The following is a 16,132-nucleotide window of genomic DNA, read 5'->3' as shown; positions in this document are numbered from 1 at the left end:
TATCGCTTGAAGAGTACGAAGTTATGGAGGATAAAGCAAAGGACCATTCATGGTTAACTTAACCATATGTACACGTAATGAGAGAATGAAATGAAAGTGAAAAGTTATAACATTTAATGGTCTAAAAACTTGTGTGTAGCGGAAATTAGCATGAACATAGTGGGCATTTCATTAGAATAGATTCCTAATGAGAATTACAAGAGTGCTTGGGTGGAGAGAGCAACAAAAAGCATAACACCTAGTTAGTAGCATCAACAATACTTTCAAAAGAGAGAGAAATTAAGTTATTGACAACAATTGAGGACCGGATTTGCATGGAGCCGGTCCCCCCTCCAAAAGGCTTTGCATTATGGTTTCTCCCATCAAGAGAGACATTGTACAATACAATTCTTTGTGTTCCTTCAAGACTAGCTAGTGCAATGAAGATGAAAGCTTCATGCACTAAGCAAAACACTTAGCAAACACAACTTTAATTATCCTCGTTCTCAGACCCAAGACCTCACACACCTTCGAAGATGGTGAGAGCTAGCAGGGTATGAGAGTGGATTAAGAGGAAGAAGGAGTATCTTATGAGAAAGATGTACATCTCCTCACATAATCACTCATATTAGCATAGCTTTAGCTTAGTAATTAGCTTGGTAGAGGAGATGAGCATGCATTGAAGCTTGGCTCTTGGTTGGGATTTGCATCCACATGCCAAGAGTGTGTCGATGTAGGCTTCTATCTCACAAGCTTGGAGTAGGTGATGAGCTCTCCATTAAAGCTTGGGAAGAGATAGTCTTCTCTTTCTTCACACATGAGATTGTGTGAGTGTGTGTGTGATAATGCCTTGCAAAAATCAGCCCCCTCTCTCTCTTGGGCGAGCCCTCTTGCTATTTGCTCTTGCTCAGCCCTCATTGGCCCTCCCTAAGTCAAGCCAATGACTATTAAGCAGCATAAGTGATAGCCTTCTAACATGTGTCCCCCTTTCCCCTTTTGTGAGAGCTTTAGGTAAATTAATAATTCAATTAAACTCTCATTGGACCCCTTTGCCTCCTGGCCAATAGGAATCAGGCAAGCCATTGGGCTCCTGAATGCTCATTGGACCCCTTGGGAGACTGCCCAATAGTCATCTAGGAGACTTAATTCTCATTGGTTCTTTTATTAAGTGTTTTTAAATTAATTAAACTAGATTTACTCTAGCCTAATTCTCATTGGTCCACCTCTAAGGCCATCCAATAGGAATTGGGCACACCTTGTGGGCATCTGGGCTAGGGAGCTTACATGTGTCCCTAATTCTCTTTGTGTAAAGGGAGCCTGTGTTTGTGTGTGTGACTTTCTCTCTCATCCCCTACTCCCAAGGCTCGCCCCCTCCTATGTAGGGATATGCAAAGACTTTTTTGGTCACACACAAAGCATCCAATTTCCCTAGGGTTGACCTTTGGACTCAACCTTTGAATTTTGGAACCTTAGCATTTTGGAAGTCTTAATGGGCTGAACCTTAGGGTCTTTTTAGCCCATTGTTGCACTTGGCTCTTTTGCAGATGCCCCCCCCCCTTTGGATCCCTATTTTCCCTCCTTTGGATCCCTACTGTGGCCGGTCTGCTAGCTTAACCAATATTCTAGCTTTTTCTCCCCTGGAACTTCCCCACATTAAATGATCAGTTTAATATGAGAAAATCATTTAGGAATTAGTCGTCCTCGACTATGGTGTAGAGAAGAGAAAGCATATTGATGAGTCCTTTTCTTAGCGGGTAGAGGATCCCTATGTTACCCTACGACATCATTCCACAATGGATGACTAGTCCATTTGGCGCTTGAGAGCCTGAGGCTGCCGCAAGCATGTCTGCACATTAGTCCTATCAATATTCCATAGTAGAGTGACAATCTCTACTTGGTGTTTGGGAGACGTCGTCTCCGCAAACTTGATCTAAGCATGCATACTACTTCATTTTTGTGCACAATAAAGAAAAAGAGAGTCTTATAAGACAAAAACTTTGTTCATTTTTAACATTTTGTACATTTGCTTACTCTTGGGAAGCATTGTAAGCATTGACAAGGTTTAGGTTATCCTTTAATTGTATGCCTTGCATCCATCTAGCATCTTCAAAAGGATAATTCTTAAACTTAATAAGATATTGCCGGATAGTCTTACCGCCTCTTAATACCTTGTCTTCATGTCGGAGAATGGACTCGGGCTGCAGCACCTCCTCTTGGTCCTCAATCTCCGGTGGGTCTTCAATAGTTGGTTCTTGAGGTGGCTCTCCTTTGTAATGCTTTAATAGGCTCACATGGAAAGCATTGTGTATGAGCCAATGATTGGGCAACTTGAGTTGATAGGCCATCTCATTGATTGGCCTAAGAATCTAGAAGGGACCATAGTACCTTTTTGCTAGTTTAGCATAGTACTTTTGGTGGCCCGTAGGATTCTTGCCCGTCGTGTGCCTTAATCGAGCCTTGGGAAACTTTAACAAGACCCAATCGTTTTCTTTAAAGGCTTGGGCTCTTCTGTGCTTGTCAGCAGCAGCCTTTTGTCTTTGCTGTGAGATAGAGATAGCATCCTTAATCTTTTGAAAAGATTCTTGTAGGTCTTGGATATACTCATCTGCAGCGAAGATCTTCCCATGTACTTTAAGTAGCAAGGGACTTTTTGATCTTCCCTCAATTACCTCGAAAGGTGCTTTTTCCGTGGAAGTATGTACAGTGTTATTGTAAGCATACTCCACTAAGGGTAAGTACTTCTCCCGTTGGGATCTTTGATCTACTTCCATTACATAGGCTTTTAGTAGATCGAGAATGGTTAGGTTAGCTATTTCACTTTGGCCATCCGTTTGTGGATGATAGGCCGAAGAGAAGTTTAGCCTTGTCCCTAAATTCTCAAAGAGACCCTTCCAGAAATTACTGGTCATTCTAGGATCTCTTTCACTTTCATGGTAGGCCAATAGAAATATGTTTCAATTCCCTTTAAGGTAGACTGAATCCCTCTATGCCCCGCATAAGGTGGAGCATGAGATTCATACATTACTTTCTCACGTAGTGAGTTAGTAACGCATAGTCTATTGCCATAGAGAAGATAACCATCTTGTAAAGTAAATGGTTCTTCTTTCTTCCCTAATGCAAGGGCTGAAATCACATCTCTAAAATCGGGATCAATAGCATACTCATCTATCATCGAAGATAGATCATTGTGAGTTGCTATGGAAACCGCATTCACTCTCGGCCGTCTTGAGAGTGCATTAGCTACTTGATTATGCTTGCCAGAAATGTGAGCAATATGAAAATGAAATTGCGAAAGGAAATTTGCCCACCTCATTTGTTTGTCGGAGAGCTTGGTCTACGTCATGAAGTACTTAAGACTTTGGTGATCCGTCGCAAAATGAAAGGAGTCCCCAATAAATAGTGCTTCCATGAGTCTAAGGCATGTAGAATTGCAAGGAGTTCTTTTTCATATATGCCTAAAGCTTGCTCAACAGGGTCGAGCCTTCGACTCTCATAGCCTATGGCGTGCCCTTCTTGGAGCAAAACATCTCCAAGGCAATCACCACAAGCATCACATTGGACCTCAAATGGTTTTGCAAGATCCGGTAGTGTAAGCACAGGTTGAGAGATAAGCTTTTCTTTAAGCTTTTTGAAAGCGTTGTTCTCCTTAGCAGACCATGTATACCTAACACTTTTCTTTGTTAGGTCATGTAATGGTCCCGCAATTTGTAAGAACTTTTCTATGAAGCGTCTATAGTATGCACACATACCTATAAAGCTTCTTAGTTCATGAAGATTCCTTGGTTTAGGCCATCCTTTTATTACCTCTAACTTTGATGGATCCATTTGGATGCCATCTTGAGAGATAATATGACCTAAATACTGAATCTCTTGCAAGAAAAATTCACTTTTCTTTCGATTAACATAAAGTTTATTCTCTCTCAAAACTTGAAATATTACCTGGAGGTGTTGCTTGTGTTCGTCTGATGAATTAGAGTAGATGATAATATCATCGAAGAACACTCCAGTGAAGGTTCGATGAGGCCTAAACAGCTTCTCCATCAAGCGGTTAAATGTGGCTGGTGCATTGGTCAAGCCAAAGGCATGACAATGTATTCGTAAAGACCAAATGTGGTGCGAAATGCGGTCTTTACAATGTCTTGATCAACTATCCTTATTTTATGATAGCCACTTTTTAGGTCAATCCTACTGAAGTAGGTCGATCCTTGTAGCTTATCAAATAGGTCTTCTACCTGTGGAACGGGAAACCTATTCTTGATAGTGATCCTATTTAGTGCTCTATAGTCGACACACATACGATATGTGCCGTATTTCTTTTGCACTAATAGCACAGGTGAGCAAAATGGAGATGAGCTAGGCCTAACCATGCCCTTCTCAACTAACTCATGCACTTGCCGCATAATCTCCTCTTGTTGAGCTTGAGAAACTCTATAAGGAGGTTTGTTAGGCGGTGAACTTGCTGGAAGAAGTTCAATTGCATGGTCATCATTACCTCATTTAGGAGGTAGTTCACAAGGGATGTCGTCAATAAAAACATCTTGAAACCCCTTGAGAAAATTGGATAACTCTAATTCCTTTTGGTTGCTTTTATTTTCTTTTGTTAAAGCATTAGGTTCATTTTGAGAATCTTTAACAAAAATCATGTACACGGAAATAGAGCTCTTTATTGACTTGTTGAAAGCTGGTGTATGTACAATGGGGATAGTGTTACCCATTTCCTTAGCATCTATATACATGTCTTTTTCCCTGAACTTAAAGGAGATTCTCCTTTCAGGAAATTTATCATCGGCAGCCAGGCGATCAAACCATGGTGCCCCTAGGATTACATCCTCATGCTTGAGAGGAGATATAAAGAAGTCCTCTTTGTCCACATAGCCTTGGACATGAAGCCTCAATTTCCTGATTAAGGGAGTGACTGAAGCTTCTTGCCCCTTGAAGGCACTGTCTGTGGGTAGGACATCTCCCATCTCGTAGGATTGTATGCCTAGCTTGGTGGCCAACTCTATAGATATAAAATTGTGAGTAGAACCAGGGTCAAAGAGAATAAAAGCATCATGTTCTCTTACCTTTCCCCAAGCATGGCATAGAGGAGATCCTTTGTGGTGAGTTTGGTGAGTCTCCTCCTCTTGGATTTCAACCAAGAAAGCTCTAGGAGGATCTTGGCAGTTGTTCTTTTGGGGACAAGCGCCGTACGCATGCCCTTGTTCGCCGCACTTGAAACACCGGTTATCCTTGCGATAACGCTCAAGCTCTTGAGGAGAGAGTTTGTTCTTACCTTTGTAAACTCCCTTCTCTTTAGCTTCGTTGGAATTTCCCTTAGGAGACTTTTGGACATTGTCCTTCCCCTTAGGCTCATTGGAACCCTTGTTTTCCGGGGGCTTATTATTTCTTTTAGCCCCCGTTTGGAAATTGATTCGTGAGGCCACCATAGTATGGTGTATTACCGCCGATATGGTACGTGGCCTTTGGGAGTTGACATACTCCGCCATTTCTTTGGTTAAGCCCGCACAAAATTGTTGCTTTTGCTCTCCAAAATCCAACTTTTTAAAGACAGTGGCTTTGAGTTGTAGGTCCCAAAACTTGTCTACATATTTGTGGATGGATTCATTGGGAGAGAGCTTTAAGCTTCGCCATTCGGTGAGTACTTTGTCTTTGGCATCGGTGGCCAAAAACTGCTTCATAATGGAAGCTCTTAAAGCTTTCCATGTTCGTGGAGCTTCACCGTTGGCTCGTAGGCTAGACCACCATTGCCGGGCGGACTTTTGAAAGTGCATAGCTACATGGCGTAGCTTAGAGGACTCCGTGAAGCCCTCATCTCCAAACGCCGCATCAAATTGCTGCATAAAGGCCAAGACTTTGTTCGTAGCACCAAAGGTGCCATCATAGGTAAGGAAAGAGATGCTCTTCCCTCCCTCTTTAAACTTCTTCAGCTTGGATGACCTCTTCCATGCGGCATAGGATTTCCTATGGCCTCTTCTTTTTGATGGTTCAAAGGTTGCACCATCACTTTCTTCAGAAGGTGAAGAATTTGAAGAAGGTGGAGAAGAGGGTGACCTCTTTCTCGCCTTTTTCTTGTCTTGATCTTCGTTGTCTTCACCATCACTTTCATAAGAGGAAGAGGATGAAGAAGATGGAGAAGAGGGTGTCCTCTTTCTCGCCTTTTTCTTCTCTTGCTTTTTATCATCCCTCTTTAAATTATGGCGTGGAGAAGAGTGTGATGGTCTTCTCCGCTTTGGTGGTGATGGAGAGCGTTTAGCCCGCCGTCTTCGTGGAGCCATCTCCGTCAAGGTGGCGGGAGACTCACTTCTTTCTCGTTCCTTCGATGGAGGCTCTTGAGTTCTCCTTTGGGAAGGAGATGCATCATCAAGAAGTGAATTCTTGAGCCCTTCTTATGGATTCTCTTCTTCTTCCCGAATCGGAGAGAGACCTCTTTTGGGAGTCTCACAAGGAGGCTTCCTAGGTGTTCTCTCATCATGGTGATGAGCTTGGAGAATCCCGTGAGCACGGAGCTGCCGTTGCACTTCGCTTTGGAGAGATGGATTGCCCATGGCTTGTTGAAGCCTAGAAACAAGATAGTTAACAAGCATTGAAGCATCATTAGTAGCTTGCTCATGAGCAAAATCAAAGTTATCAACATTAATTTCACTCTCTTTATTATTGTCAGCCATTCTAACAACTTTTAGGTGTACTTTGGCACTTCAAGCCCTAGTTGCTACTCCTCTTTACCCCTTTAGAAAAAGCACTCAAGCTACTGTACCCGCGGCTCGAATACCATTAATTGCAAGGAATATAAGAGAGGGTCTTTCGACACCAAAACAGCACCGGCTCTTGTCAAGCTTCTAATAGCTCAATAGTGGTTAAGCCGTAGGTAAGCCCCGTAGGACTCCACTATTAAGACCATAGCTCTCGACGGTGATGCCCCGTTATCTGCACGAAGGCAGGCGCACTGCAAGGCTGAAAAATCCCTATTCTACTTACTCACAGGCAATTAATAATACCAACCATTTATAGCTAGCTTGAGGACCTCCCTTCTTGAGCAAGAAAAGAGAAACCTTGTGCTATGATACCAATGTAACATTTAATGGTCTAAAAACTTGTGTGTAGCGGAAATTAGCATGAACATAGTGGGCATTTCATTAGAATAGATTCCTAATGAGAATTACAAGAGTGCTTGGGTGGAGAGAGCAACAAAAAGCATAACAACTAGTTAGATAGCATCAACAATACTTTCAAAAGAGAGAGAAATTAAGTTATTGACAACAATTGAGGACCGGATTTGCATGGAGCCGGTCCCCCCTCCAAAAGGCTTTGTATTATGGTTTCTCCCATCAAGAGAGACATTGTACAATACAATTCTTTGTGTTCCTTCAAGACTAGCTAGTGCAATGAAGATGAAAGCTTCATGCACTAAGCAAAACACCTAGCAAACACAACTTTAATTATCCCCGTTCTCAGACCCAAGACCTCACACACCTTCGAAGATGGTGAGAGCTAGCAGGGTATGAGAGTGGATTAAGAGGAAGAAGGAGTATCTTATGAGAAAGATGTACATCTCCTCACATAATCACTCATATTAGCATAGCTTTAGCTTAGTAATTAGCTTGGTAGAGGAGATGAGCATGCATTGAAGCTTGGCTCTTGGTTGGGATTTGCATCCACATGCCAAGAGTGTGTCGATGTAGGCTTCTATCTCACAAGCTTGGAGTAGGTGATGAGCTCTCCATTAAAGCTTGGGAAGAGATAGTCTTCTCTTTCTTCACACATGAGATTGTGTGAGTGTGTGTGTGATAATGCCTTGCAAAAATCAGCCCCCTCTCTCTCTTGGGCGAGCCCTCTTGCTATTTGCTCTTGCTCAGCCCTCATTGGCCCTCCCCAAGTCAAGCCAATGACTATTAAGCAGCATAAGTGATAGCCTTCTAACATGTGTCCCCCTTTCCCCTTTTGTGAGAGCTTTAGGTAAATTAATAATTCAATTAAACTCTCATTGGACCCCTTTGCCTCCTGGCCAATAGGAATCAGGCAAGCTATTGGGCTCCTGAATGCTCATTGGACCCCTTGGGAGACTGCCCAATAGTCATCTAGGAGACTTAATTCTCATTGGTTCCTTTATTAAGTGTTTTTAAATTAATTAAACTAGATTTACTCTAGCCTAATTCTCACTGGTCCACCTCTAAGGCCATCCAATAGGAATTGGGCACACCTTGTGGGCATTTGGGCTAGGGAGGCGACATGTGTCCCTAATTCCCTTTGTGTAAAGGGAGCCTGTGTGTGTGTGTGTGACTTTCTCTCTCATCCCCTACTCCCAAGGCTCGCCCCCTCCTATGTAGGGATATGCAAAGACTTTTTTGGTCACACACAAAGCATCCAATTTCCCTAGGGTTGACCTTTGGACTCAACCTTTGAATTTTGGAACCTTAGCATTTTGGAAGTCTTAATGGGCTGAACCTTAGGGTCTTTTTAGCCCATTGTTGCACATGGCTCTTTTGCAGATGGCCCCCCCTTTGGATCCCTATTTTCCCTCCTTTGGATCCCCACTGTGGCCGGTCTGCTAGCTTAACCAATATTCTAGCTTTTTCTTCCCTGGCACTTCCCCACATTAAATGATCAGTTTAATATGAGAAAATTATTTAGGAATTAGATATTGATTATTATGACAAAAGTTGACTATTAAACTATCCGCAAGAGAGTACAAAGGTTCTCTCTTTGTAGTGAAGAGTTAGGTTTGTGTGCATGGGTAGTACAGTTTACTAAAGTCCAAATGCATGCCAGGAGCATCCCTAGGAAGAGGGGTCAACCTTGTATTCTGGGGGATAAATTTGCAAGTCAATGCATGCACCTAACAACCATCTCATGTCATTTAATGTCATGTCAAGTGAATGTGTTGAGGGTAAGTTCATAGGCTAAAGTCCATTCTCATCACCTACTCAATGTGAAAAATGTGCTATGTCTTTGCATGAAACAATGGATTCTATGCTAGTTGGATACCAGTGACTATTATAATGTAAAACTAGCATTAATGCCCTAATTTCCTAGTAGACAAGTAAGTGATATAGCTTCCTTTCTATAATATAATTTAGCAACATACTTTTCTTCTATGATAGGTTGTGACATACATTCTTACAAACAAGACCGCCATGACAATGCACCACCCGTGAAGGTGAATGTAAAGATATCTTTACACACACCTTTTGTTGTCCACATTCCTTGCATGATCTACATTTGTGAAGCCAACTACACATGCATCTTTCCCTCCAAAGCAGATGCACAACTCTTCCAATATAATTTATCATCACAACTTTCACTACTACCTCCCAATCCTTCTTGCTAAGATTTCCCACCCATCACAAAATAAATGTATGCACTAGGGGGCAATTGTGGTATAAATCAAAGAAGCAACAACATATGCATAAGGAATTGGCCACATCAATTGTTTCTTCATGAGATTTGGGACAATCCTCTTGGCTATGTTTCACATCTGGAGGCAAACGAGTAGCTATTGGCTGCCCCCCTCCCCCAAATATTGAAACACTTCAAAACCCAACAAATGAGCTCTTTTTGTGACAAGTAAAGAAACTTCGTACTTATGTCTCGCATAATGTGCAAGCCAAGAATAAAGTTGCTTCTGCCAAATCCTCCATGTCAAGGTTCTCATGTAACTTCACCTTCATTGGACCTAGTTGAAGATTATTATTCCTAGCTATGATCATATCATCCACATAAAGGATCAAAATCAAATGACTTCTATATGTAACTTTTTTCGTGTTGAGGCTATCATCAATTATACTCATCCTCTAACCCTTGAGACTATAAAAGCATTAAAAATATATTACCATTCATAAACCATAAAGGCTCCTTTGAAGCTTACACACCAATTTCTATTTTCCTGTCTCAAGGCAGAACCCTATGGTTACTGCACGTAAATGTCCCTTGTGAAGATCACTAGGTAAGAACATTGTCTTAACAATTGAAAATTTGCACATTTATTTACATGGCAATGCATTCTTCCCTTTTGGCGATGGTACTAAGTCCCAAGTCAGATTCTTTTGCAAAGAATCTCATCTCTGATTTTGTAAGTCTTTCCTTCTCAAGCTTGTCATCTCGTAACACAGCCGCATTGTAGCAGAAGGGCTCTCCATAGTTTGTCAACATAATGTAGTCTAGACTCATTGTCACCACTTAGAAACTCAAGTTGACCTTCTCAATGCAACATGTTTTGCATGCAGAATTGACTATCCCATTTGAGTTTTAGTAATATTTGATGAATGGCCACTACTTTTTGCATGGTTAGAGCTACTAGAAGCATCACTTTTCGCTCCTTCTTCTTAGCCATGTGGTACATGGACAACCTCTTATCTTTGTTCAAAAAATGGGGGTGCAACCCCACAAAATCTTGAACAATGACCATCTTTAACTTGCTCTCTTTAGGACGGATCTTGTGAATTTTATTCTCAATGAATATGACTACTATTATAGATAATCTTATGAGCCACGAAATTACATAAACAATATCCCATCTTACCATCTTCTCCAAAACGAAGAAAAACACACTTTCGCAACTTTGGTTCAAGTTTCTTTCCAAGCTCCTTTGACACATGCATAAAGGCTTCACAAGCAAGGAATCTCAAGTTATCATACAAAATTTTATGCCCACTCCAAAAGCTTCTTCTTGACACCACCATCTAGTGCCATCATCACTGATCTATCAATAAAAAGAACTATGGTTGTCATAACTTTAGCTCAAAAACCATTTTATAAATTAGCATAAGATAAAATACTGTGAATTTTCTCTCAAAATGTGCAATTTATCCTCCCAGCACCTCCATTTTGGGTGGGCATATGAGGGGCAATAAGCTCTCTCTTAATGCCATTTATAGCAAAAAAATGTTGGAATTCATGGGAGACATGTTCTACATAAATATCAATCATTAACACTCAAGCTATATACAATGCCAGAAACCATATTTCAGGTGCATCAATGCATGTGTAATAAATTACATCAAACAATCATAGAGAATGCATAAATAGTTAAAAATTGACCAAAATTTACATCAAGCTTGCTCGTGAGTGTATTAGTGGCATCATCATAACCATACTCTATGCTTAAACACATAAAATATGGCATCCAAGAGCTAGCAGCACATAAACGCTCTCACAAATGCACATATGCTTGCACATGAAAGTGGCAGCTTCCAAAGCAATTGGATGCACGCTTCTTCACAAGAAATTTGACACAAGAACTAGGAGCAATGTGTCCACGACAATTACATTTAAAACAAATAAGACAAGTGCGTATGTAATGGTGTATATTGTGTTTAGTTCGAGGATTTAAATTAAGTATATGGAGCCTTGACGCTTAGTCACAAAATATACCACTATAAAGAATCTTTTTCAATCATGTGATTAGGTCTCCCCAATCTAAGGAAATTAAAAATTCTCTCAAAACATTTCAAATGCATAAGTGAAGGGTGAGTATAGAAAATGAAAAGCCCCATGTAAATGAAAAATCATGGGAAATGAAAAGTCAAAAGAACTTTCATCTTCATATAAAAGAGATGGTCGAGTGCACATCGTATAAATTTGTGTTTTCCTTTTCTTATTTTGCCCTTTAGCATTTTCTTAGGGTCATTGCACTGCATAAGCATTCCTTAAGGTCTTTGCACTACTTATGTAGTGAATATTTTTGTTTTGAAGCCATTAGGTAAAATCATATATATGTATTAGGTAATCATGTGATTAGTTGCATAGTTAATCTTTTCATGCTTGAAATATATTTCCTCAAAGAACTAAGTGTCAAATTGACTAAGGTAAGTATGAATGTTCTCACAATTTTTCTTACTATCATACTTCTCAAATGTACTAGATTGTCAATCGATTCTTGATCCTTCGATAGTTTGTAGATGCTAAAAATATTATGTATAGAATCTTTGCAATTCTTCAACCTTCATCATCATGATTCAAAGCATATTACTTGTCAAGAGCAGTTTTTGAATCTTTAAGTTGATTTAATAATTGGTCTCGTGATAAATCCATAAGATATTGTGTGGGTGGGTATGGAAGTTGGTCTTTCTTCCAAAGAATTTGGGTTGATATCGCCCCAAGGGTTGTTGTTCACACACATGGTGTCGAATCCATCTCCATGCACAAGTGAGCTCCTCCATCGTGCATGTATTTACTTTCATTAGTTACCTTGAAAAATGATCTCAAAAAGAGAGGTACATTCTACTTTGGGTTGAAAAGTAAATAGCATTGGCATGGTTTAAGAGTTTCCTAGGAGCTAAGATCTAGCTAGACTGTGCTCTTTATTGTACAAGTAGAGGTTGTTCGAGGGATTAAGTCCTTGTAATTTGCATCTATTCATCTAGAACAACACACATCAATCATTTCTCACCAACAAATATTTGAAGTGGATTAAAATCAAGATCTTTATTTTAGTTCACATATTCATAACAAATAATCAATTGGACTATATACATTAGTTGGAGAGGGTAATATAGCATATTGTAGAGGAGGATGAGCTCTATGAATAGGGGCTCAAATGCAAGCTATACACTTTGATTTCACAAGCATGATATGGATAATCTAGCAAGCTCCATCCGATACCACAATGAGGGTATAAAACAATATATATCAATAAGAGGCGTTTTGAAGAACTCCTTGACAATCTCTTACCTCGATCGGGAGCTGCAAGTTGGCTCTGTTCTTTAGTGTCTTTGCACGTAAGCAATTTGTGACAGCTTTCCAACATAAATATGAGCTAAACTAAGCCAATATCTCTTGTATCGCCTTTTGATTTTGGTTTTTTAAAATTTATTTGTCTATTGTAGAGCTATTTTTGAGAGCCTTGTGCTCTTGTCTGTCGAAGCTCTCTCTCTCTCTCTCTCTCTCTCTCTCTCTCTCTCTCTCTCTCACTCACACACACACACACACACACACACACACAATTGAGTGATCAAATCAAGAGACCTAAACTTCAATTGTAGAGCTAAAGTGTTCAATTAAAGCTAATGCAAGGTTTTGAGAGAATTTGGTCAAACAATTACATGAGCATCTTGATGGCAAACAAAATCAAGCAAAAATTCCACTAAGTGAATTATCAATGTGCAAGAATAATAATCAACACATCCCTCTTTTGAACAATGGTAGTATGGGTAGTGGGACTTAACTAAGTATATATTTCATCGCTAACATGCTCAAAACAGAGAAAGTGAGAGATAATTATTGCAATGCCTAAATTCAATGCATAGAATGATTGATTAGCAATCACAACGACCATAATTGAGAGAACCAATAAGATCTATCTAGGGTGATTACGATTATGGCTAGGAGCTAATCAAGTTAGGAAGTACTAATCTATACCAGGCTCTAATACTAGTAGGGTAGATTAGTGTGGACAAGGTAATTGCTAGATTCGTCTTAAGCTTTATGAAAACTCAATGCATAAGAGAGTAAGGGTGGTGCACAATAGCGAGTGCATTCATTTACTAAGCTTCTATTTTCATGCTTTTTACAAATGCTGCTGTTTTTGGAGCTTTTTTGAGTGGTTTTCTAGCACCATAATTCCTAAACAGTGCTCAAAAGCCTACATGCAAAGCAATTATTTATGTTAAGAACAATAATAGGACCAAAAGTCCTCGACAAATTCATGCTTGAGTTTTGTCTCTTGTTGTACATGCACAAAAGCCTTTTGGCTTTATCAACATAATAAGTGTCATAAACCCAAAAAATACATAAAACATTACCACGTTGTTCAACATAAAAACCACCAAAAAACCAGCACTGTGTGAAAAAAAACTTGAGGGTTGAGGGTTTACTAAATAGGGGGAGGGAAAAAATGGGCTTTAGGGTATTTGGCGTTGACTAAGTATGCAGGAAACATCCATCAGGGTCATTGTAAATTGATGTTTTGAGGCTTGAGGGTTCACTCAATAGGGGGGAGGGACAAAATGGGGTTTAGGGGTTTCAATGTTGAACCTTAAGGGTTTACAAAATGGGGCTTGCAATATCGGGTTGACTAAGTACAAGGCAACATCCATTGGGGTCAGTGTAGGTTGATGTATTACCATGCGTTCCTTGGTTGTAAGCGCAAAGTATGCATTTATGCATAATGCATGTTCTTGCAATAAATGACTTTTGATCTACAAGCATAATGTAAGAACATGCATTTATGCATAATGCACGTTCTTACAAGCAATGAATGACTTTTGATCTATCACCCTTTTTGGGAAATCTGGACATGTACAGCTTGGTTGCTCGCATTTGGTGTGAACATCATAACAGCTTTCAGTGAGTATACGAAACACAACATGTTCCTTCCATAGAGACTTCCTTGAAGAAACTTGCATCTAGCTTTCCAGTAGGCTCAATCATGATCCAAAATTCTCAAGAATCAATACTTCTACGTCATCTTCTAAGAGAGGAGAATCGTTAGTCACATGCGGAATAGGATTGTCAAGTAGTTCGGTGACTTGTCTTTGCATTTCTTTTTGTTGAATGAGATTTGACCTATAAGGTGCCTTATGTGAGGAGGTTGACCACTAGGAAATAAGGTCAATCCTATGATCCTCGACTTTAAGGAGGTACATGTGGAGGGTAGTTCAAAGAAAACTAGTCTTGATATTGTGAAAGATATGAGCATTGTGATGCGGGCAAAGGAGAAGACTCTTCAACTTGATTACATAATAAGGTATCCTTTCCTATGATTGGGTATTGCACATTGAGCTTGTGTGTGAGAAATTGATGGGGGAACAATTCAAGTGATTTATCAACAAGGGTCCAATTAATATCTCATTCTTTTTTAGAGTCAATAAGTGTGTAGAATGATCAATATTGGGATTTTATTGGAGACAAAAAGGAATACCTAAAATGATATTTGTGGAATCCAAAGGGGCAATAATGAAATTGTGTGCATCTTTGTATTTTGTTATTTGCACTTTTAGGTTTTTAACTTCTTGAGTTCTGTCATATATCGTGCCTTGAATTGTAGCTTTAGCTTTATATCTTGCCAAAAAAGTCCTCACTTTTAGTTTATCAACAAGCCAACGTGGTATCACGAGAACTTTCATCATCCTCAAATTAGTCATCATGGATCAAACTAAGCGTACACTATAAATATTCTAGTGTCGGTGTGATAGTTTGAAGATGCTCCTGGCAAAAAGGCCATTGGTACAAAGTGGGTTTACAAATTGAAACGCAAACCGGATGGTGAGATTGATCGCTATAAGGCTCGACTTGTTGCAAAGGGTTATGCACAACAAAAAGGCATAGATTATGAAGAGACTATTGCTCCCACTATCGTATGACTACTATGCGTTTTCTATGTGCATTGGCAGCTCATTTTGGTTTGGATGTACATCAATCCCACATTATTACTGCTTTCTTGAATGGTGTAGAGGATAAAGTGTGCAGATGTATGAAAACTTTGTTATGGGTTGAAGCAATCTCCTCATGCTTGGTATGAGAAGGCTGACACTCATTTAGTCAAACGCGGCTTTCGTAACAGTCCAACAAAAAGCTCATTGTATGTAAAGCATGAGGGTGATGTACTTCTCATTGTGGTTCTCTATGTAGATGATTTGTTTATCACTCGACCAAATGAGAGACATATTGCTGAATTTAGGATTAATTTGAATGCTACTTTCAAGATGAAAGATTTGGGGATGTTGCATCATTACTTGGGTATACAATTTAAGTTGTGTGATGGTGGTATTGCCTTGTGTCAGAAAAGTTACATAAAGACATTGATATGTAAGTGTGGACTTGATTATTGCAAACCTATTGTTACTCCCATGGAAACAAGTTTGAAATTGAGTCTTCATGATGTTGGTGATCCTGCAGACGTCACTATGTACCAAACTACTGTTGGATGCCTCATTTATGTATGCAACACGAGGTTGCATATTCGATTTGCAGTCTCACAGGTCCACAAATTTATGCATAGCCCAGGGTATAAGCATTGGCAGGCTGTCAAGAGGATTTTTTGCTACTTGAGTGGCACTTTACATCTTGTCTTGGATCATTGCCGCCAGACTTACATGCTTTTTCGAACTTAGATTGGCTGGTTGTTTTGACACGCAAGTGTCCAAGAGTGGTTTTTGTTTCATGCTTGGCAGTTCATGCATATCATGGTTGAGCAAGAAGCATCCTATTGTGGCCA

Source organism: Adiantum capillus-veneris, chromosome 27 (genome assembly GCF_014529385.1).
Source record: "Adiantum capillus-veneris isolate H3 chromosome 27, ASM1452938v2, whole genome shotgun sequence".
NCBI lineage: Eukaryota > Viridiplantae > Streptophyta > Polypodiopsida > Polypodiales > Pteridaceae > Adiantum > Adiantum capillus-veneris.
Note: the sequence above shows the minus strand (reverse complement) of the source record.